Source organism: Microcaecilia unicolor, chromosome 8, assembly GCF_901765095.1.
Source record: "Microcaecilia unicolor chromosome 8, aMicUni1.1, whole genome shotgun sequence".
NCBI classification, from domain to species: Eukaryota; Metazoa; Chordata; class Amphibia; order Gymnophiona; family Siphonopidae; genus Microcaecilia; species Microcaecilia unicolor.
In genome coordinates this window covers 102,016,209-102,041,557 of record NC_044038.1, presented here as the reverse complement: position 1 = coordinate 102,041,557, position 25,349 = coordinate 102,016,209, and the positions used below count along the sequence as shown (strand labels likewise).

The 25,349-nt window shown below is 43.9% G+C and overlaps 1 protein-coding gene across 1 annotated transcript in view; it reads left to right on the top strand.

Moving 5' to 3' along the window:
* The first annotated feature begins 13,643 nt into the window (after window positions 1-13,643).
* Window positions 13,644-25,349, top strand: part of LOC115475916 (phospholemman-like) — a 228,126-nt gene continuing 216,420 nt past the window's right edge. The window contains exon 1 of the mRNA XM_030211989.1: window positions 13,644-13,648. The gene's annotated coding sequence lies outside the window, so the exon portion shown is untranslated. The remainder of the gene's footprint in view (window positions 13,649-25,349) is intronic.

Genomic DNA, 25,349 nt, shown 5'->3' with positions numbered 1-25,349 from the left:
GTCCCTATCCCATCCATTTTCCATCATTGACGCTCTGTATCCCTATACCAGGGGCATTACCAGGGGTGGGCCTAGGCCCACCCAGTTTGGGTTCAGGCCCACCCAGCAGTGGAGCACCTTCATCAGAACAGCAGTGGAGGGAGCAGGCTGAGCTCCGATCCTGCATCTGCCTCCCTCTCTCTCATGGCAGTGCTTCCCAGACGCTGCCTACCGCCGCCACGATCCTGCATCTACCTCCGTCTCAGCAGCAGCAGTAGCGATTCATGCTGCCTCCTGTTTCTAACCCGGAAGCATCTCCTCTGCCATGTCCTGCCCCCATTATTACAACTTCCTGTTTCTGCTGGGGCATGACGCAGGCGCGAGGCAGGGGAGATGCTTCCGGGTTAAAACGAAGCAGGAGGCAGCATGTATGAATCGTTATCGCTGCTGCTGAGACAGAGGATGTAGATGCAGGATAGTGGCGGTGGTAGGCAGCGTCTGGGAAGCGCTGCCTTGAGAGAGAGGGAGGCAGATGCAGGATCGGAGCTCAGCCTTCTTCCTCCAATACCAGGGCTGTTAAGGGTGGCGCACCCAGAGTATATGCAGTGGTAAGCTCCTCTTGTACATCTTCTGCTAAATCCTCCCAAGGCAGACTGTTAACATAATGGTGTAATAGAAATAATGGAAAATGTCTGTAGCGGGTGAGAAAGGAGGAGATGTTGGATTCAGGAGCAGAAGGGTGATGGAGAGATGCCGGACAGTGGGAGTGATGGAAGAGAGAGGGAAAAATGTTGGAACATGGGGGAGAGGGCAGGAGGGAAGAGAGAAGGGGCAGAGAGATGTAAAGCTACAAGAGTGGGGTAGGGAGAAAGAGGGAGAAAGAGGGAGCAGATGCTGGGCTAGAAAGGTGGAGGGAAGGAATTGGTGGAACCATATGGGAGAGACCAGGAGGGAGAGGAAGAGGGTGGCAAGGAAATGAATAAATAAATAAATAAATAAAAGATAGGGATTACAGAGGATAGAAATATGGTAATGAAAGGGAATGGAGGGCTGAGGAAGGAGTGAGATGGGGAAATGGAAAAGTTAGTAGGTGAGAGAAAAAGATGAAAATCTGATAGGTAGCTGTAAACTAAAAAGGAGGAGAACAGTGAGAGGGTGAAATTTGAGTTTACAGCAAGGCAGAAAGAAGAAAAAAGAGAGGAAAGAGCTAAAAATAAGAACAGTCAATATGTCAGAAGCAGGTGTAGTGAAGGTAAAAGAAGACAAATGGACAGCAGCCGCTTGAAAGAGAATTAGAAGACGACAGACAGGAAAGCAGAAAAGAAACTGCAACCAACATGATGGAAAAATAAATGTCCAGACCACAAAGGTAGAAAAAAGCAATGTATTTTGAATGTTTTAAATGGAATATGTTGGCTTTGGGAAATCTACATAGCAAGTGTGTTTGTATCGTGTTCAGGAGAAAGGAAATGCATTTCTGTTTTTATTTCTCCATTGTTGAAGAACATGCTAAGTTTAACTTTTTTGGGATTCCGAGTTCAATTTTTGTCTAAATATTTTTATTTCTGATACGTGATCCTTGTTCTGTATTCGGTGAGGGTGTGACAGTAATGGCAGGTGGGGAAATCGGAGGGAAGGCAGGGAGGAAAGGGAATCAGGGAGGGGGCCCTAGCATGTCTAACACCAGTTCTGACCCTTGCTGTATAGCTGGTAGGGATCCCAAGCCTAGCTGAGGACCTCCTCCGAAGACAGCCATAACTTCCTTCTACCAAGCTCTACAATCGGTGACAGCATGCTTGAGTCACCAACAGCTAAGCACGCATAGGGTGCTGGCATCAGTGGCTTACGGATGTTGCTGCTGCCTGCCAAGTTTGGTAAAAGTTAGTTCTGGCCACCTTCAGAGAAAGTCTTCAGCTGACAGAGCTTGAGGATCCTTATTAGCTAATGTGTTTATATTTTGCAGTAGGGCAGGGCAGAGAAAATATTGTGCCCACCCACTTTGGGCTCAGGCCCATCCAAAATTGGCTGTCTGGCTACGCCACTGCCCTATACCTGTGCTTTTTCGATGCCTGGCATCTGTCTCTGTGTCCTGTCTCTCACTTGTCTTCCCTTCCTCCTGCACCCCTCTCTCTGAGTCCAGCATATGATATAATATCCATCTCTGAGACCTTGTGGAAGGAGGATAACCAGTGGTACACTGTCATACCAGGATACAAATTATATTGTAGTGATAGGGTGAAGGGGTAGCATTTTCTGTAAGGAGGGCCTTGAATCAAATAGACTGAAAATTCTACAGGAAACAAGAGACATCTTGGAATCCCTATGGATTGAAATTCCATGTGCAAAGGGGAAAAGGATAGTGATAGGAGTGTATTACTGTCCACCTGGCCAGGATGAACAGACGGATGTATAAATGTTATCAGAAATTAGGAAGTCTAACAAACTGGGAAATGCAATAATAATGGGCAATTTCAATTACCCCGATATTGACTGGGTAAAAAATAACATCGGGGCATGACAGGGAGGTAAAATTCCTTGACAAAATCAAGGACTGCTTTCTGGAGCAGCTGGTACAGGAGCCAACAAGAGGAGGAAAAATTCTAGACCTAGTCCTTAGTTGAGCACATGATCTTGTGCAGGAGATAATGGTGATGGGGCTGCTTGATAACAGTGATCATAATATGATCAGATTTGATATTGACTTTGGAGTAAATACACATAAGAAATCCAATATGTTAGCATTTAACTTTCAAAAAGAAGACTATGATAAAATAAGAACGGTGAAAAAAAAAATTAGAGGAGCAGCTGCGAAGTTCAAAAATTTAAATCAGGCGTGGATGCTGTTCAAAAATACCATCCTGGAAGCCCAGGCCACATATATTCTGTGCATTCAAAAAGGAGGAAGGAAGACCAACCGATAGCTGGCATGGTTAAAAAAATGACGTGAAGGAAGCTATTAGAGCTAAAAGAAAATCCTTCAGAAAATGGAAGAAGGATCTGACTGAAAATAGCATAAGAAATGGCAAGACAAATGCAAAGTTCTGATAAGGAAGGCAAAGAGGGACTTAGAAAAAAAGGTCACGTTGGAGGCAAAAACACATAGTAAACATTTTTTAGGTATATTTAAAAGCAAGAAGGCAGAAAAAGAATCAGTTGAACCGCTAGATGACTGGGGTAAAAGGGGCACACAGGGAAGACAAAGCCATAGCGGAGAGATAAATGAATTCTTTGCTTTGGTCTTCACCGAGTAATATTTGGGAGAGATACAAGTGCCACATAAGATATTCAAAGCTGACAAGTCAGAGAAACTGAATGAAATCTTTATAAACCTGGAAGATGTAATGGCACAATTTGACAAATTGAAGAGTAGCAAATCTCCTGGACCAGATGGTATCCCTGAGTACTGATAGAATTGAAAAATGAATTTTTCAGAACTATTAGTAATATGTAATTTATCTTTTAAAATCAAGCATGGTACCGGAAATTGGAGGGTGGCCAATGTAATGCCGATTTTTAAAAAGGGTTCCAGAGGTGATCCATGAAATTATAGACTGGTGAGCCTGATGTTGGTGCCAGGCAAAATGGTAGAGGCTATATAAAGAACAAAATTAAAGAGCATATTCAAAAGCATGGATTCATGAGACAAAGCCAACATGGATTTAGTGAAGGGAAATAATGCCTCACCAATCTGATACATTTCTTTGAAGGGGTGAACAAACATGTGGATAAAGGTGAGCTGGTTGATATTGTGTATCTGGATTTCAAAAGGCATTTGACAAAGTACCTCATGAAAGACTCCACAGGAAATTGGAAAGTCATGGGATAGGAGGTAGTGTCCTAGCGGGTAAGGAAAATTTGTGTTGGAGAACAGGAAAAGATTTAATTCATCCCTCTGCTGTCACCACATGGAACAAATAAGTCATTCCCCGCCAACGCCACCTGTGAAAAGTATAATATTGCACTGGTGGGAAAGCTGGGTTATCACAAATAGTTAAGAAGGGCGATAACCTGTGATGAAAAGTGGTGATGCTTGCAAACCTAATGCCAGACCGCCTTGGCTGTTGGAAGAATGTAAGTGTGCTTCAATACTGGGGATATAGTGCCCCCAGCGGTATGCAGGAGGCAAGTGAAATTAATAGATGAAGTCAATTGTGTTTCCAGTACTGTGGCAGAGAAATCCTGTGTTGATCTAAACCAGTCATTTATATGTCTCATGTCACTGGCAATCGTTAGCTGGCATAAACTCAGTAATCTAAAACCCCCATATTCCGCTGGTATCTGCAAAGTGGACACTGGAAGGCATGCCAAAGAAACTTTTGTAAATAACGATTTAAATATTTCTCATCTGAACCTTGAGATACATTGGTAACATCTGAAATACATAAAGCCAACGAGAGACAATGAACATATTGCATAATGAAATGCATTCCAGCAATGAGAGAGAAAAGTACACCACATTTGTAGCGTAGTATAGGTGTCTTTAAGCTGGCGAGATACGTTCACAGAATAAAGTTGAGACATATCTGGGGGAATATATACTCCTAAATATTTGAGGGGGCCTTCCACCCATGTCAAAGGGAAATGCCCCACCCAAGATGTTTTTGCCTCAGGTATTACTGGGAATGAATAAGATTTACATACATTTAGTGTAAAACCTGAAAGCTGCCCAAATTGCTGTATTACTTGTAGCAAAATGGGCAGGACGTGCTCTGGATCAGTCAACATCACTAGTAAATCATCTGTAAAAGCAAAGGTTTTAATGTGGTAATCCAACAACCTCACCCCCGGAACAACTTCAGTAGTTTTCAGGATGCAGAATTCAGAGAGAGAAGAAATTAAAGGGGGGCATCTATGTTGCGTACTCTGAGATATGGAGAAGGGCAATGTCCGCACCCCATTGGCCAGTATAGAAGCACTAGGGGCAGCGTAAAGGGCTTGGATTGTGCGATAATACCAACCTCCAAATTCTATATGGTGCAAGACCTGAAACGAGTATGCCTAGCCCACTCTATCGAAGCCTCAGCATCTAGACCAGCAACCAAGGTAGACGTATTCATGTGCTGACAGTATGCTATAACTGAAAGTAAGCGATGGACATTGCCAACTGACTGATGCTGATGAACAAAACGGTGATTTTAAGATCTATATTGAGAAGAGAAATAGGGCAGTATGAGTCTGCCAAGTGCATGGGTCTACCAAGTTAGCATGCAATGGAAATGATCCCCGTTCTACTATATCTGCAAAATAATTAGATAGGAGGCCCAGAAACTCAGGGGGCATCATCTTATAAAACTCTCCTGAAAAACCATTGGGGCCAGGGACTGAGTGCACTCTGCAAAGCCTTAGCTGATAGAGGATCATTCAGAAGTTGAAACTCCTGAATAGTCAAGTGCGGTAGCCCTGCCGCTTGCAAGTATTCTGTAAGGAAGTGAAATCTGGAGTAGCAGCAGCCATATAAAGCTGAGAGAGGCAATTAGTAAGAATTCTAGCTATATCCGCACTTTTGTTATGGATCTTCCCATGGGCATCCCACAATGAAAAATTGCCCAAGGTCCCACCCCAGGATTTCACCACGAGTGAGAAGACATCTCGGTTTACTTCCAAGCAATGAAAATGATATTTGTGGTATACCATTGAGCGAGAAGCACGTTCATGTAAAAGGGAATTCAAGTCTACTTGTGTGGCATTTAGCCGCTCTTGTGTAGCCTGACAGGGTCAGTGAATATAGGCTCTCTTAGCCATTCTCAACTGAGATTCCAAAAGTAGGATCCCTGCAGTCAGCTGCTTATGATGAGCATGTATATAAGCAATGAAGTCCCCACGGAGCACTGCTTTAGCAGCTGGCAAGAAAAGGGAAGGTTGATCCAAATGGACCCCTTTATACTGCATATAATCTACCATTTTTTTATGCAGATAAGTACCAAAATTGGGGTATTTGTAAAGATAAGAGGGGAAACAGCCTGAAGAAGATTGATAGTGTGCTGGAGCCTGCAAGTTGATCCAGACAAGCACGTGATCAGAGACCTCCTCCAGACCAATAACTGTGGAATTCATGGAGGCAAAAATTGAACGTTCTACTAAGATATAATCCAAGCTAGAAAGAGTACCGTGTGCTCGAAAAAGATGGGTACAATCTCTCTCACCGGGATGGAGAGCATGCCATGTGTCAACCAAATTAAGACAGAGTGAATGAATGAGGGGAGTGTTTGAGCTTGTGCCCCACCCCCTGGTGAGAAGAATCAGCATATCAGCAATCAAGAGTGGGATCTGATACTAAATTAAAATCTCCCAACACCACCATCTTGAGCGAGTGATATGGAAGACAGAGCTGAACCAGTGAGTGGTAAATGGAGGGATCATACTTGTTAGGGTCATACACTGCCAACACGAGAAATTCACAACTGTGGAGCCAGAGGTGAAGAAGAACATAGCTTCCACCAGGATCTCTAGTTAAAAGTTCTGCTCTATAGGGCAGACCCTTTCCTAATTAAGATTGCCACACCTCCTCACTGACCCATGAAGGATGCTGAATAGGCCTCCTCCACCCAAGAGCGTTTCAAATTTTTATGCTTATGTGCTGTGAGGCAGGTCTCCTGTAAGCACGCGTCTGTTTTGTGCCTTTTCAATGCTGACAGGATCTTTGTGCACTTCACGGGGGACGTGACTCCTCCCACATTCCATGTGATGAATCTAGCAATTTGTTCATTCATCCAGTGAGATAGAACTAAAAGAAAATAGTGACATAAAAACCATTATCTCCAGACCCGGGCACCCAGCCTCACCCAGGCTTAATCTGATTTTCCAGGATATACAATTGTTCATGTGAGAAGGGTTCAAGAGCCAGCACTGCATTGTCATTACGTACCATACAAGTTGAAGGATCTCCATTTTTTCCATGTAACTTATCCTCAGCTAGCCCAAAGTTGTTCCTCTTCCTTAGTTCTTCTATGTATCCCCTACCTACCCTCCCTTCCCCAAATTCCCTAAACCCCTCTGCCCACCTTCCCTTCCCCCATCCCAAACCAAATCCCCCCAACAATCCCCCCAAATTCCCCTTCACATTAAATGCAGTGGATGAAAGATGCACTATTAATGTTTGGGGTCCCGTACCCCACCAAAACATATTATGTGAATCATTACAGCAGGAAGCCATACTTCCACAGCAGACGAACATTGCCACATGGCACCTGTAATCAAAGCAATCATGCAGTTACTGTGAACAGATAAATAAAACTTCAAAGAAACTGATAAGCAATACATCAGTTTAATTAAGCAAGTTAAAAGGTAACAAAGTCAAGTGGACTGATGTAGCTGGACTCTGCAGTTCTTTTAAGTAGTCTTGGGCCGCCTGAAGTGTCTCAAAAGTGCGCCATTTACCTTTCTGAAAAATTTGGAGTAGCGCTGGATATGCTAGCATAAAGCGAATTCATGTAATGCTGCACAAATGGGAGAGAACTGGCGCCTGCGATCCTGCAGCACCATCGAATAATCCTGGAAAATCCTCACAGGTACTCCAACATATGTCAGGGTGTCTCTCTTTTGACGGTAAACCCTCAAGATCTACTACTACTACTACTTAGCATTTCTATAGTGCTGCCAGGGTTACGCAGCACTGTACAAGTTTAACATGGGGAAGGACCGTCCCTGCTCAAAAGAGCTTACAATCTAAAGGTTACAAACTATGTAGTCAGTGTAGGTATCATGAGTGGGGAAGGTGGTTATGCGCCAAAAGCAAGGGAGAAGAGATGGGCTTTGAGTAAGGACTTGAAGATGGGCAGGGAGGGCGCATGACGTATGGGCTCGGGAAGGCTGTTCCAGGCATATGGTGATGTGAGGCAGAAGGGGCGGAGTCTGGAGTTAGCGGTGGTGGAGAAGGGTACAGATAGGAGTGATTTGTCCTGAGAGCGGAGGTTACGGGTGGGAACATACGAGGAGAGGAGGGTAGAGAGGTAATGGGGGGCTGCAGATTGAATGCATTTGAAGGCTAAAGGAGAAGCTTGAACTGTATATGGTAGCGGATCGGGAGCCAGTGAAGTGACTTGAGGAGAGGGGTGATATGAGAGTATCGGTTCACTCGGTAGATAAGACGTGCGGCAGAATTTTGGACAGATTGAAGGGGGATAGATGGTTAAGTGGGAGGCCAGTGAGAAGAAGGTTGCAATAGTCAAGACGAGAGGTGACGAGCGAGTGGACGAGGGTTCGGGTGGTCTGTTCAGAGAGGAATGGGTGAATTTTGCTAATATTATAGAGGAAGAAGCTCCATCTTGCCTCCAACCTACTCTGTCAAATCAAACTCCATTTTCAACCACCTCTCCAGGAGAGCAGGCAGAATGCGGTCAGACACTGTCTCCCGCATCCTTGATTGTTGACACCCGCTGCTCCAATTTGCCCGTGCAGCGGGTAGTATCAGACAGAGGAATTCAACGCTGGTCAGCTGACTCAATTGTTCTAAATGCGGTTCTAGTGCCCACTCCACTGCTTCCATGATTTGTGTCAGCCATGCAGCAGTGAATATCGCCGAAGTTACAGTGGGCACTGGCACCATTTTGTTTTCGCCAGCACCTTGTGACCTTTCCGAATCCTTCTTATTCGATTTTCCTGTCATAGTGGCGTCAAGGCGAGTTACAAATTTGGCCATACATCAGGAGCCTGGTAAGCTGATTCTGGTGAAATTTGCTCAAAATTCTGTAGAGAAATGTGCTGGTAGGGAGTGGGAACCCCAGAAAAGAGAAGAACATGTCCGCTCCTCTCAGCACATCACGTGATCTCCTCTGGACTGTCCTTTTAAAAAAACGGCCAGTTGGGAGGCTGCTGAATGGGAGTTCTTCACTTCTGAACAGGAATGTAGGAGTCTCCTGAATATGGGCACAGACCCCATACCATTTTGGTTGCTTTCCTCTGATTGGCTTTAAGTTTTTATATGTCCTTGGCAAGATATGACTTCCAAAACTGAACACAGTACTCAAAATGCAGTCTCACAAATGACTTGTACAGGGGCGTTATCACCTCTGTTTATCTTTGGTTATGCCCCTTCCCATGCAGCCAAGCATTCTTCTGGCCTTAGCCACCAATTTGTCACATTGATTTGAAACCTTGAGATTCTTATGAGTAGACACTATTACCTTGAGGTCTCTTTCCTTGTCCGTGCACATCAGTGTCTTACCTCCTATCGCTTGCTGCACCCAAAATGCGTCATACTACATTTCTTCACATAAAAGCTTAACTGCCAAGAATTATTCCATGCTTCTAATTTTCGTAGGTCACTTCTCAAGCATTCTATTCTCTCTGTAGCTTCAGATCTGTTGCTGCTCTTCATTATTTATTTATTTGAAACACTTGATATACTGCCCAATGGCCTACACACAAGCTTCTAAGCAGTTAACAATAAAATAAAACAGAGCAAAGAAAAAGGAAGGAAAAAAAGAGATAGCAGGATATAATAGAGGTTGAGCAGAATAAAGTCAAGCTAGTGGAGTTACTGAAGTTGAGGAAAGGCAGATGAGAATAAGTGAGTTTTCAGAACCTGTTTGAATGATGCAAGGGAGGGTTGATTCCTAATGTGACAAAGGAAGTTGTTCCATAGTTGGGACCAATCTTCTTGAAGGCAGAGTCACGAGAGATATTGAGACAGAGGAGGAAGGAGGGGGAGGGTAAGGTAAGGAGGTTGTGGTCGGTAGAACAAAGAAAGGGCAGCAGGGTATAAGGAGTGAGCAAATTATTGAGGTAACAGGAGCAGAAGGGGGTTGAAATTTGTAGACCAGGAGTAGGATTTTATATTTGATACGGGCAGTAATGGATAACCAGCGTTCAGCTTAGATCAGGGGCGTGACATGGTTGAAACAGTGTGCGTTGTACAGGAGCATGATGGCGATTGACTGAATAAGTTGAAGACTTTGAGAGAGTCATCCACAAAAGACATACTTTCCCCTCTAACCCTTTGGCAATATCACTCACAGGTTTGTTAATCAAAATCGGTTCCAGAACAGATCCCTGAGGTACTCCACTATTCACTTTTCTTTCTTTTGAGCAAATTCCATTTACCACCACTCTCTGCCACCTATCAGTTTATCAATTGCTTATCCAGTTTACCAGCTTGGGTCTGTCTTTTAGCTGTTATGCCCCTCCTATGAGGACTAGTATCAAAGACTTTGCTGAAATCTAAGACCACATCTAGTGCATGCCCTCTATCCAGTTCTTAAGCTCCTTCAGCATCATAGGCTGTATCTCAATGGATCCCATGGCTTTGTCCATGTTCAGTTTTACAAGCTGTTCATAAACACTTTCTTCCATGAATCATGCTGTGTCTATGCCATCCCCATATGTGTCTTTGTAATGGTAATATAGTAGATGACAGCAGATAAAGACCTGTACGATCTGTCATTGTCATTTCCAGTGCACAGACTGTGGAAATCTTCCTGGCAAATGGTCGTATTCCCTAATTACTGCAGTTGCTGTTGAAGTCCCACTCCAGCCCATCCAGATATGTTCTTTTAACAAACTGCAGTAAAGAAGGTCTCAGCGTGTCCTTACGTGGGTCTTTCCCATGCACTAAGGCCATTTTTACCTCAGCAGTAAAATGGCCGAAAATCTCATTTTCTGTATTAATGGCCACATGTTCATTTTTTCATTAGTGCGTGGCCATTAGCATGTGAGCCCTACTGCCACCTATTTTGTAGGCGATAAGGGCTCATGCATTAGCCATGCACCACTAAGTGGTTAATGCATGGCAATGTATCTGCGCTAGACAATTAGCATAGAACATACCTACTCACCACCCCTGGCACTCCCTCAGTGCTAAAAGAAGTTTATTTTTTATCATATGGGATGCGCATGCAGAGTGAAAAATTAGGTGCCCCACAGTAAGCACTTTTTTTTTTTTTACTGCAGTAAGCATGTGCTATTGCATTTACCACAGCATAGTAAAAGGGCCCTTGTGAGTTTCTTTCCCCTTTGTGCTATCCAAGTTAAGTAAACCCCTTCTGGCCTAGACCGATTTATTGGATGCAAGGATTGTGATTAGGGTTACCATATGGCTCCAGAAAAAGGAGGACACATTGATCCAGCAATGGAAGTAAACCCCAGACTGGCTCAATCTGTCCTCTTTTTCTGGAGGAACGAAGCAAAAAACAAAAAAGGAGGTAAAAACCCTCACGAAACCGTGGGATATAAAACAAAAAGTGAGGAGAGTGGATGAGGATACCAACAATTATATATTTATTCACTTAAAAAATAAAAAGTTAAAAAATAACAATGTACATAAAAATGACCCGACACGGCCGTGTTTCGGCCCAATGGCCTGCCTCAGGGGTCTTTGTAACCTCGGAAGATGTAACTCGGAATGTGTACTCCAAGGAAATAACGGGACACAATCCTCTTAGGTCTCCTCTCTTCAAAAAGATATATATGAAATATATATTAAAAGTCAAACGAACTTGTAATACTCGTCTCCGAAGAGATGTCTACAATTGTGAAATATATTGAAAAAAAGGGAGGAAGTACTCCTGTAGCCAGGACCTGCCCACCAGGGATGTACTATCCTCTCGCACCGAGGATATGTTTCTAAGTGCTGCCCGGGAGGGAAAGGTTAGGACAGCTGTTGTAGTTGGTGATTCGATAATTAGGCATATAGATAGCTGGGTGGCTGGTGGACGTGAGGATCACCTGGTGACTTGCCTGCCTTAAGCGAAGGTGGCGGACCTCATGCGTCACCTAGATAGGATTTTAGATAGTGCTGGGGAGGAGCCGGCTGTCTTGGTACATGTGGGACATAGGAAAATGTGGGAGAGAGGTCTGGAAGCCAAATTTAGGCTCTTAGGTACAAAGCTCAAATCCAGATCCTCTAGGGTAGCATTTTCTGAAATGCTACCCGTTCCACGCGCAGGGCCCAAGAGACAGGCAGAGTTCCGGAGTCTCAATGCGTGGATAAGACGATGGTGCAGTGAGGAGGGTTTTAGATTGTTAGGAACTGGGCAACATTCTGGTGAAGGGGGAGCCTATTCTGAAAGGATGGGCTCCACCTTAACCAGGGTGGGACCAGGCTGCTGGCGTCGGCAATTAAAAAGGAGATGGAGCAGCTTTTAAACTAGAAACAGGGAAAAGGCAGACAGTCGCTCAAAAGCGCATGGTTCGGGATAAGGTATCTTCCAAAGATATCACCAAAACAGGGAAGATAGAGTATCCTGATAGTGAGGTTGCAAAAGAGACTGTAGTAGATCAGGTGTCCTAAATAAAAATAAAATCAGACAAAAGATTGCAAATTAATACTGTCAAGTACTGAGCATGATGTAAATAGGAACAACAAACATAGTTTGAAATGTCTATATGCGAATGCCAGGAGCCTAAGAAATAAGATGGGAGAGTTAGAATATATTGCACTAATGAAAATTAGATATAATAGGCATCTCTGAGACCTGGTGGAAGGAGGATAACCAGTGGGATACTGTCATACTGGGATACAAATTATATCGTAGTGATAGGGTGGATCGAATTGGTGGAGGGGTAGCATTGTATATTAACGAGAGCCTTGAATCAAATAGAATGAAAATTCTGCAGGAAACAAGACACTTCTTGGAATCACTATGGATTGAAATTCCATGTATAAAGGGGAAAAGGATAGTGATAGGAGTGTACTACCATCCACCTGGCCAGGATGAACAGACGGATGCAAAAATGTTAAAGGAAATTAAGGACGCAAACAAACTAGGCAACACAATAGTAATGGGTGATTTCAATTACCCCGATATTGACTGGATAAATGTAACATCAGGGCCGCTAGGGAGGTAAAATTCCTTGATGAAATCAAGGACAGCTTTATGGAGCAGTTGGTACAGGAGCCAACGAGAGAAGGAAAAATTCTAGACATAGTCCTTAGTGGAGCACATGATCTGGTGCGGGAGGTAATGGTGCTGGGGCCGCTTGATAACAGTGATCATAATATGATCGGATTTGATATTAGCTTGAAGTAAGTATACATAGGAAATCAAATACGTTAGCGTTTAACTTCAAAAAAGGAGACTATGATAAAATGAGAAGAACGGTGAAAAAAAACTTAGAGGAGCGACTGCGAGGGTCAAAATTTACATCAAGCGTGGATGCTGTTCAAAAACACCATCCTGGAAGCCCAGGCCAAATATATTCCTTGTATTAAAAAAGGAGGATGGAAGACCAAACGACAGCCGGTGTGGTTTAAAAAGTGAGGTGAAGGAAGCTATAAGAGCTAAAAGAAAATCCTTCAGAAAATGGAAGAAGGAACCACTGAAAATAATAAGAAACAGCATAAGGAATGTCAAGTCAAATGCAAAGCACTGATAAGGAAGGCTAAGAGGGTCTTTGAAAAAAAAAATTGCATTGGGGGCAAAAAGACATAGTAAACATTTTTTTAGGTATATTAAAAGCAGAAAGCCGGCAAAAGAATCGTTGGACCGCTAGATGACCGAGGAGTAAAAGTGGCGATCAGGGAAGACAAGCCGTAGCGGAGAGATTAAATGAATTCTTTGCTTCGGTCTTCACCGAGAAAGATTTTGGTGGGATACTGGTGCCAGAAATGGTATTCGAAGCTGACGAGTCGGAGAAACTTAATGAATTTTCTGTAAACCGGGAGGATGTAATGGGGCAGTTCTACAAACCGAAGAGTAGCAAATCTCCTAGACCAGATGGTATTCATCCCAGAGTACTGATAGAACTGAAAAAAGAGCTTGCGTAGCTACTGTTAGAAATATGGAATTTATCCTTAAAATCGAGTGTGGTACCGGAAGATTGGAGGGTGGCCAATGTAACGCCGATTTTTTAAAAAGGATCCAGAGGAGATCCGGGAAATTATAGACCGGTGAGTCTGACATCGGTGCTGAGCAAAATGGTAGAGACTATTATTAAGAACAAAATTACAGATCATATTCAAAAGCATGGATTAATGAGACAAAGTCAACATGGAAAGGGAAATCTTGCCTCACCAATCTACTACATTTCTTTGAAGGGGTGAACAAACATGTGGATAAAGGGGAGCCGGTTGATATTGTGTATCTGGATTTTCAGAAGGTGTTTGACAAAGTACCTCATGAAAGACTCCAGAGGAAATTGGAAAGTCATGGGATAGGAGGTAGTGTTCTATTGTGGAATAAAACTGGTTAAAAGATAGAAACCAAGAGTAGGGTTAAATGGTCAGTATTCTCAATGGAGAAGGGTAGTTAGTGGAGTTTCCCAGGGGTCTATGCTGGGACCACTGCTTTTACATATTTTAAAATGACCTATAGATGGGAGTAACTAGTGAGGTAATTAATTTGCTGATGACACAAGTTATTCAAAGTCGTTAATCGCAAGAGGATTATAAAAAATTACAAGAGGACCTTACGAGACTGGGAGACTGGAATCTAATGGCAGATGATGTTTAATGTGAGCAAGTGCAAAGTGATGCATGTGGGAAAGAGGAACCCAAATTATAGCTACATAATGCAAGGTTCCACGTTAGGAGTCACCGACCAAGAAAGGGATGAAGGTGTCGTCGTTGATGATACTTGGAAACCTTCTGCTCAGTGTGCTGCTGCGGCTAAGAAAGCAAATAGATTGTTAGGTATTATTAGGAAAGGAATAGAAAACAAAAATGAGGATGTTATAATGCCTTTGTATCTCTCCATGGAGCGACCGCACCTTGAATATTGTGTTCAATTCTGGTTGCCGCATCTCAAAAAAAGAAATAATGGAATTAGAAAAGGTGCAGAGAAAGGTGACGAAAATGATAAAGGGGATGGGACGACTTCCTATGAGGAAAAGCTAAAGTGGCTAGGGCTCTTCAGCTTGGAGAAACAGTGACTGAGGGAAGATATGATAGAGGTCCTATAAAATAATGAGTGGAGTTGAACAGGTAGACGTGAAGCATCTGTTTACGCTTTCCAAAAATACTAGGACTAGGGGGCATGCGATGAGCTACAATGTAGTAAATTTAAAACAATCAGAGAAAAAGTTCTTCACTCAACATGTAATTAAACTCTGGAATTCGTTGCCAGAGAATGCGGTAAAGGCGGTTAGCTTAGCAGAGTTTTAAAAAGATTTGGACGGCTTCCTAAAGGAAAAGTCCATAGACCATTATTAAATGGACTTGGGGAAAATCCACTATTTCTGGGGTAAGCAGTATAAATGTTTTGTACTTTTTGGGGATCTTGCCAGGTATTTGTGACCTGGATTGGCCACTGTTGGAAACAGGATGCTAGGCTTGATGGACCTTTGGTCTTTCCCAGTATGGCAATACTTAAGTACTTATGTACTTATAAGTTTAAAACCACAGAACTGCCATGTTACCCAGTTCTGCCATTCAACTTGCTTCCTAAAGCAGTGTGGATTTGTAGTTCCTGAGTTTACCCATTGAAATCAATGTTGCAGGCCCATATGCAACAGGGACAGGGTAGTCAGAAATCCAGGGCTGGCTTAAAATCCCCCTCCTAGAACTGTGGAATATGACAGCTCTGCAGTGACATATGAAATATTCAAAGAACAGTTTTCAGGTCCATGCCACTCAGATGTGAGCACCTCACTTGTGAAAAGTCCTGTGTATAGGCCCTCAGCGATGTTTATGAGGACTCACAACTAGCAGCATTTCACTCAGCATGACATCCTGGATCTCCTGCAGCTGCTATTTTAATCTGAATGGAAAGAACCTTTCAACCTCATATTCCAGGTTATTCCTGGTATAGGACTTTATTAAAACTTACTAGATGGCAACTGAATCCATCCTAGGTTTATCCTATTGCAGCTATGGACTTGTAGTTCTAGGTTTGTTTTTAAAGAAAATTAGGATATACAAGATGCAATGGGGATAAACCAAGACTAGTTTAGTTTGTCCTTAATGACCTGGAACCATCTAGTAACTTTGTAATATTAGCCCTGGTGTAAGTTTGATGCTTTGCTATATAACTTGTGAGTATACACAGGGGATCAAAATGTATTTTGGGATATGTGAGAATGACAGCTGCAATCTAATTGGGTTTAGGCTTATGGACAACGTTGATATTTAACAAACTTGGCTGAGGTTCCAGCTATGTAAGTCTTTCTTTTTTTAAATTAGCAGACACAAAATGGTGACCTCTGGCCATACAGGTCACCATACAGCCAAACTGGTATTCTATAAGAGGGGCTGGAAAATTCCACTGCTTTCCATGTAATTTATGTTATGTTATTTATTTATTTATTATTTATTTGATTTGATTTGACTCACAACCTTTTCTTTGTAACTCAAGGCAAATTAATTCATATACAGTAGGTATGTCCAAGTCGGTCTAGCCAAATAACAGGTATAATTTTAAAGGTATAAATTATAAGCCCATTATTAAGCCAGGGCAGCCACTGTTTAAAGTTAAGTGCTGGTATTGGCATTAACTGTATATATATATTTCCCTGTGGCCCTACTCGCTCAAATAGTGCCACTGATACACATATAACCAGTGACCAGTCAGCAGACCTCATTCTAAAAACATAATGTTTCCATGTTTCCATTCTGCAGCTGAATATTGCTGCTCAGTGGATACGTGCTAGCACTCCTGTACTCTTCCCAGTGCTGACCCTTATGGCTAAGATCTAGCTGTTCTGCAGCAGCAGCAGCAGCAGATAAATCCAGAAACTTGTGGGTTGTGACCATCTACCAGAAGGTGGAGACAGAGAGCACTGAACTGCACTGCCTTATAGGACGGGATGTTCCTTGGTCAGTCAGTATTCTCTATCTATAGCAAGCAGATAGATGGTCTCTTCCAAGCTCCTGGTTTCATTTGGTGCTAGCTTCTGTTCTGGGTTTCTCAGTTCAGTAGAGCTCTGGTGTGTGCGGCTGAGCGGTGACTCCTTTAGGGTGTACACCTGGTCACCTCAGGTCCCCCCCCCCCCTTCTGCCCTCTCCAGCCCTTTCTCCATTCTCCTTCCTCACTGAAGGGAACAGTACTCCAACAACAAAAACAACAAAACCCCGCACACAAATCGGTCTGTGAAGCAGTCGGTTCAGCAGAGCCTTTGGGCAGTTTCCTGTCCTTGGTTGGCTGCCGGAGTGATACTGGGTTTTCCCAGTATAAGGACTGGTTGAGGAGAGAGCGTTTGAGTGCCTCGGACAACGCAGAGTTCAGGGGCAGGGCTCACTTCATGGAGTGAGTGTGTCCTTGTTTTTTCTTCCTTGCTGTGGGACTGGTTTCCATTTCTCTGTATCATGTATAGCTCCAGTAGTCGTCCATGCTGATCCCGTTGGAGGACACGGAAAGCAGTGTTGGGTACCTCTCTGGAGGGGGGCTGTTCGAGGCCTGTGTTGTGGAGGCGCTTGTGCTGGGTGAGAATGTGCCAGTATCCTGCTTAGGAGCTGCACAGTTTCCTTCTCCATACGGTCATCACGCAGTGGCAGCCATTTTGAGCAACAGTGGTGCTTAACCACAGTGATGAGACCATGGTTTCTGATCTGGCATGGCTGCTGGCAACTCTAGAGCTGTTTCCCCTCTCAGTGTTGGAGAGTCCTTCTTCAGGGGTCCTCAGGAGCAGTTCTCCTGGGGGTTTCTGTGCCTTTCTTTGGGCATGTTGGCTACCTGTTCTGCGCATTGAACAGGATTTTTGCCAGGGCTACCTTTTTGGTCACTTGGCCCCCCTGGGGCTCTCCCTCCCACTGAGCCTAGCCTAGCTGGTACAGCGGAGATGTTTTTAGCTCCAGTTCAGAGGTGGATTCGAGGTCTTCTCTGTGTCTCTGGCTATTTAGGCAAGCGCTCTGCAAGTTCCAAGGCATCCTGGAGCCTTTCTCTCTCGGTCTCATCCCGCTTTGGTATTTCTTTTAGGCTCAGGGAGGCTGTTTTGGAGGTCAGTCTTTGGGGGTGTATTTCCCAGATAGACCTGGCAGGATTCATGTTGCCTAACGTAGAGGCTTTAGTGGCTGCTGTGACAAGAGCCCACTTGCCAGCGAAAGGTGGCGTGGCATTGTTGGCTATGCGGGCTCACAGGCTGGCCTTCTCTGTGGAGCTTTCCTTGAATGTCTACGTGCTTGCCTTGAACGGAGCTCTTTACTGTATTCTGTATGCTACTGAAAACAGATCTGTTCAAGAAGGCATACTATAAATAAACCATCCTAATTACTAATAATAAGAACTGATCATGAACTAGACAGAACCAAACTCTTATCACTTGATTGACCAGTGCTTTTTTTGTGCCGGTATGCAATGGTACGGCGTACCGGCACCTTTTTTTTGCCCTGCGTTCTGACGCCCTCTTCTCCCCCTGAGGATCCTTTTTCTTTATTTTAAACTAGTAAAAGAGGCCCGTCTCCGCACCCACTGCACCCCCTTTCCACCCCACGCAGGTCGTCAATACCGCCGCTCCCCCCCTCTTCGTCCGGCCACCCATCTAACATACCTGCCCAAACACGATCAGCTGTTTTTAGAAGCAACACGGCACCGCAGGCAGCCAGCAGACATTGGTTGTTCACTCTGAAGCCGCTCCTCCTCTGGCCTCTGACATCACTGCGCTCCTCCAGATTCGTCCACCAGGGGCATTGATGTCAGGTTAGAGGAGGAGTGGCTTCAGAGTGAACAGCCAATGTCTGCTGGCTGCCTGCGATAACGTCTTGCTTCTAAAAAACAGCTGATCGTATTTGGGCAGGTATGTTGGGTGGGTGGGCGGATGGAGGTGGGAGTTTGTGATATTTTATTACGGCACCTTTTGCTGCACCGGATCAGCGTGTGAGGTGCAGGAATTGTGTGTCCCTCCCTTCCAGAGAGTGTGCGGCAGGGGCCCCCCTTGTTTGTCGCGACGTCCTTCGTTGGCGTTGTGGGGTACGTCAGTTTTTGGTGGGCGATGCAAAGGGCTCAGGAGAGAGGGGAATTGCTGGATAGGGATGAATGGAGGGGGCAGGGGACAGAGGAGCATGGATGGGAGGGCAGGGCTCAGGGAGAGAGGGGATGGATGCCTGGAGGGGGGGGCAGGGGAGCCAAGGGAATCACTGGGTGGGTATGGATGGCTGGAGGGGGGCAGGGGAGAGAAGAGAGTTGCAGGACATGGATGGGAGGAGAGGGAAGGGAGAGAGAAGAAATGGCTGGACATGGATGGTGGGGAGGGAAGAGTGAGGAATGAGATGAGATGAGGGAAAAGGAAGAGAGGAGAAAAACTGCACATGGATGAAGAAAATAGGCAGAAGCTGGATCCAGTGGACAGTTTTTACTTACGATGTAGGACAAGAAGTGAAGAAAAAAGGCGGAAGTAAAGAAATAAATGGAAGGAAGCCCTGGAAACGGAGTTAAGGGAACAGATAGAGAGCCAGCAGAATCAGAGACTGGGACCAATATGGAAAGAAAAACAAAGTCATCAGACAACAAGGGTAGAAAAAATCATTTTATTTTCATTTTAGTGTTTGAAATATGTCCAATTTGAGAACTTACATCTGCTGTCTTATTTTGCACTGGGTATACTGGAAATGTAACAGCTTACAGAAATTATTTATAATGAAAAAAATCACGTTATTTTGTTCTCCTATACTAGTATAATGTTTTCAGTGATGTCTGTTTATATGCGCCATAGCTGGTATAAGGGGTGTGGCTAATGTGGTGGTGGGCTATCATAGGGGTGGAGCCATATGTGGTGACCCCCGCCCATAATGAGTACAAAAAAGCACTGTGACTGACTAACCTCATTGCTATTAATGAACAAGCACTACCACTTTAACCCATAACGTTGAAAATGATTTCTCTATAACTGATGACCTAACATAGGTTACAATCCAATCTATTACTCAGGAACTTATATGAAATATCATACGTATTCTTCTTGACCATGTATGTACGCACCTTAATGCAATACCAACTTTACTCCTTATCTCGAAAACGATTTCTCTATAATTGAATGATCTAACATATGTTACATTCCATCTATCACTCAGGAACCTAAATGCAATATCATAATGTATTCTTCTTTACCATGTATGTATGCACCTTAAAGCAATACCATTGTAATTCTGTTAACCGGAATTGGCACCGCCACTACGGCAAATGTAAGCCACATTGAGCCTGCAAATTGGTGGGAAAATGTGGGATACAAATGCTACAAATAAAATAAATATACTCTTACTTTGGAGGGCTTTGAGTCCTCTCCATTTTTGGTCATAGACCACTTACTTAGAATTAAAAAAAAAAAAAAAGGAACACACAACACTCTGAAAGTACAAAGCAGAGGGGCAGCCTAGTGATTAATGCTGTGGACTGTAAACCAAGGGACCCAGGTTCAAATCCCTTAAAGTTTCCCTCACTTCAGTTGGGGAGTTTTCTTTTTGTGACTAGAACTCTGTTTATATTGGCAGTACATCTGCATCTTTACCAGGGAGTTTTGTAGGCCTCCCTGTTTCTGTGGGAAGTTTTGCCTCTTGATTTTTTTTTTTTTTTTTTGCGAAGGCTAGTGCTCTGTTCTTATTGTAACCCAGTGGGTTTAATTAAAAAAAACTTTTAAATACCTGTGGTCCAGGTCTGGTGCCGGATTGAGGCTGTGGCAGGGGCAGGTCCGGGCTGGAATTTTGCCATGGTTGCCATGGGACAGAAAGGCTCGGTTCTGCTCCGGTCTGCAGGGGAGAGAACCGTGGCAGAAATGGTAGAGTGGTGGCCAGAGTAATCCTGGAATGGCATTGGTGTAGGCAACCAGAGCTCAAAAGCTGTGGAGTGCTACGGTGACAGAATGCTCTGCTGCGTGTGGGGAGAGAGGAGAGAGCCTGTGCACTGGTGTGCACGTTCGTGGGTCCTACTGCATGTGTGGCAGCTGTAGGGGGGGGGGGGGGGGGGGGGGGGGAAGAGACAGCAGGCTTTGCTGGACCTGTTGCTTTATTATTTGCATTGGCTAAAAGTTTCTGAAATGGTTGCATTAGGATGGTGAAAGGGTTATAAATGCAGCATGTGCCTGGAACTTTGACAGAGCTGCATGCAGGGTTCTGTCAGAGTCCTGGACAGAGTTCTAAAACGACTGTGGAAGGCAGTTAGTTGGGTGGGTATTCTTAAGCACTAAGCACCGCCATACTGGGAAAAGACCAAGGGTCCATCAAGCCACAGCATCCTGTCTCCGACAGCAGCCAATCCAGGCTTCAAGAACCCGGCAACCCCCCCCCCCCCCCCAAAAAAAAAAAAAAAAAAAAATATATATATATATATATATATTTAATAATGTTCAATGGACTTTTCCTTCAGGAATCTGTCCAAACCCCCCTTAAACTCTGTAAGGCCAGCTGCTGTCACTACATTCTCCAGTAACGAATTCTTGTCAAAGTAGGATGTTTGATTGAGTGCTGTGAGAGAATTGAATACTAGTGGTGGTGTTCAGTGGTGTTCCTGAGTGTGCCAGGCTTCATAGCCCTTTGTCTTTTTATGGCATGAGCTTGGTCTTCCCTAGGCCTTGGTCTAGGCTTGCCCTAGGACTCAGCCTAGGTCCAAGGGCTCACGATTAAACCTAACAGAACGCTAGAGCCGTGAGCTTGACCGAGCCCTCTGCTATGCAGTTACTCCATGCCCAGGTACAACAGGTTATGGGAGCTGCTGATGCATTGAATCAACGGGTTGACACTCTTTTGGCTACTGGAACTATTGGGAATCCTTTGTCTCCTAGGCCAGAAAACCCCCGCAATGGGTGGCATAGGCATTCATGTAGTCCAGCCCCCTCATTATGATGGTGATACTAAGATTTGTTGGGACTTTCTTAATAAATGCCAAATTGTCTTCAAGTTACAGGCTCAGGATTTTCCCATGGATCAAGCGAAGGTAGCGTACATTATCTCCTAGCTCTTGGGATCCACTCTTGCGTGGGTCTCACCTTTATGAGAGAAGAAGGACCATATATATATTTTTTGTTACATTTTTTGTACCCCACGCTTTCCCACTCATGGCAGGCTCAATGCGGCTTACATATTTTATACAGGTACTTATTTGTACCTGGGGCAATGGAGGGTTAAGTGACTTGCCCAGAGTCACAAGGAGCTGCCTGAAGTGGGATTCGAACTCAGTTCCTCAGTTCCCCAGGACCAGAGTCCACCACCTAACCACTAGGCCACTCCTCCACGTCAAACTTTATAGTTTGATGGAGTTCCTGGAATAATTTTGCCTTATTTTTGAAGAACCCGGGAAGGCTTAATCTATGGCCACCCAACTACTGAATCTGTGCCAGGGTCGGCTTTCACTGGGTGAATATGCCATTCAGTCCTGAACCCTGGCAGCTGAACTGGGATGGGACAATCACAGTCTTACTGCTGTATTCTGGCACGGGGTTTCTCCTACTATTAAGACGAACTGGTTGGTTGTGAGCTACCCTCCCACCTGGATGACCTCATTCATCGCTGTACCCAGGTGGACATTCGTTTCAGAGAACGTGCCAGTGAGCATCTTGCCAGTCAAAGGTTTGGGCGAACTGATCAGGTTTTGATATAAGAGCTCGCCTTCCCAGCCGCATACCTCGCTGATGGGTCTGAGCCTATGCAGGTCGAACTTTAAGTACTTTGGCCCAGGATAAGCGGCAAAGATATTCCCAGGGTCTCTGCCTTTTTTGTGGAATGAAGGGACATTTTGTTTGTGATTGTTTGAAGATATTGAAATCGGAAAACCCACAGCCCTGATCCTGCCTGGGGAGACAGGATCTGGGCAGAAACCTTTTTCCTCCCCTGACACAAGTTTTGGTACCAGTTTTGTTGTCAGTGAAGGGTGACCCCTGTGTGGAAGTGCTAATTGACTCTGGTACAGGTGGTAATTTCATTAGTAGAAAACCTAATAAGGAACCACCAAATTCCTACCCAGACTTTGGTGCGTCTCATTTCAGCATCATTGGTGTTTGGTCTTGTTCAAGGAATCTTGCACACCAGAACCGTGCCCATTACAGGTCTTACATCAGGAGATCTTCTCCTTTTATGTACTTCCATCAGCTATTAATTCCATTATTCTAAGATTACCATGACTTCGTTTGCATAATCCTCGCATTGATTGGGCGTCAGGTCAATTGCTGGCATGGGGACCAGCCTGCCATGAAGTTTGCCAGGATAAAGTATCACCAGTGCAAGCTTTACTTCCTTTGGCACAAGGATACCAGCTATGTATCAACCCTTTGAAGATATCTTTTCTAAGTGAAGAGCTGAAACCTTACTTCCCCATTGCTCCTCTGATTGCACTATTGAATTGATGCCAGGAACAGAACCTCCTCGGGGTCGAGTGTACCCTTTGTCTTGCTCAGAAACTGAAATGATGACTAACCCCTGTGGGTTCTTTCATCCCTCAAAATCTCCAGCCGGGTGATTTATTTCCTCCTATTGTGAAAGCGTACTACATTACAGGAACAAAATTACCAACTTCAGTTCCAATTCCCGATCAAAATTTAACTGAACTATTGGAAACCTCGTTGGAGGTGATTACCGAACGTACAACTTTATTGGTTACTTTCGCCTTCGAGACTGATAGGAATAATATACTGAGGCTCTACTTCAGACATATTTCCCAGCAATTTTTCGGGTCAAGGATACAGGTTTATCCTGATCTGAGTAGATCTACACAGAGAAGGAGGAAGGAATTTCTTGGGTTAAGGTCACGGACTTTAGCTTTGGGGCGGAACTTTCATTTTGAAATTCTCATGTAGATGTTTAATTTCCTTGAATTCAATTAACTATGTATTCTTTGACCCTGTTAAATTACTACAATTTATTACTGTTAAAGAAAGTGGTAATGTTGAAGCAACCTCGATTGCTCCTACAGGTAGCTGAAACCACTGGTTGGGATGTGTGTTCTAACCTCTTTTTTGTTAATTAACAGGATAATTTTTCTTTCTTGTTGTTTTCCTTATATCTTGATGTTAGAGTAGACAAATTTTAAAGGTAATTTTCCTATTAATCATTTACTAGATAATGTTTATTTTTCTTTTTTCCTGACATTTATTTTAGGTAAATGTATAACTGAAACTTAATAAAGAGAAATTAAAAAAAAAAAATCTCCAGCCGGTGCAAGATTTTTCTTTGTGAAGTAAAAAGATGGAAGTCTTTGCCCTTGCATTGACTACAGAGGTCTCAATGCTATTATGGTGAAGGACAAATATCTGTTGCTACTCATCTCTGAGATGTTTGATCATCTTCAAGGAGCCCCAATATTCTCCAGGTTGGATCTTTGAGGGGCTTACAACCTCATCTGGATAAGAGAGGGTGATGAGTGAAAGACTGCTTTTAACACTCATGACGGGCACTACGAATATTTTGAGATGTCCTTTGGGCTGGCTAATGCCCCAGCTGTGTTTCAGTCCTTCATGAATGATATTATTAGAGACCTCTTGTATAAATTTGTTATGGTCTATCTAGATGATATTCTTGTATTTTCTAGATCTGCTGAAGAACACTATGAACATATGAAGACCATATTGCAGCGGTTGAGAGAGAACCAATTGTGAAACTAGAGAAATGTGAGTTTCACCATTCTGAACTGCCTTTTTTAGGATACATTAGGATACGGATGGATCCCAGTAAATTATCCGCAATTTTGTAGTGGCAACAGCCTACAGGGTGTAAAGCATTGCAACAGTCCTTAGGATTTGCCAATTATTATAAACAATTCAGAATTACTCATTGTTGGCTGCTCCTCTCACTGCTCTGACTAGAAAGGATGCTGATGTTCATCATTGGCTGCAAGAGGCTTGCAAAGTCTTTGAGAATCTTAAGCAGGCTTTTGTAGCTGCGCCCATCTTACAACATCCTAATCCAGCCAAAAATTTTTTTGTGGCAGTAGATGCTTCATCGGTTGGTACAAGGGCAGTTCTGTCAAAGGTTCATTCTAGTGGGAGGCTTCTCCCATTTGCCTTCTTTTCCTGGAAGTACACCCCAGCTGAGAGGAATTTTTCTATAGGAGACCAGGAACTATTAGCCATTAAACTGGCCCTAGAGGAGTGGCGACACCTCTTAGAAGGAGCACAGGTGCCTTTTACAGTGTTCACAGATCCCAAGAACCTGGTCTACCTAAGTGAAGCGACAATCTTCTGTCTCCATGGCCTACCAGAGACTATCACTTCAGATTGTGGAGTTCAATTTGTGTCCAAGTTCTGGCGAGCCTTGAATTGGGCTCTAGGTGTGAAGTTGAATTATTCCTCAGGATATCATCCGCAATCAAACGGTAAAACTGAGCATATTAATCAGTGTTTGAAACAGTTCCTGTGAATGTACGTTACTGCCCATCATGGTGATTGAAGTCACTTACTTTCTTAGGTGGAATTTGCCCATAATTACAGAGTAAGCTCTGCCACTGGGTCTTCTCCATTTTATATTGTCTATGGACGACATCCACGTATCCCATTTCCATTGACAACTAACGCGGATGTTCCAGCTGCAGACAGAGCTGTAACCTCCCTCCAATCTATTTGGTTATTGGTCCAGAAGACACTTT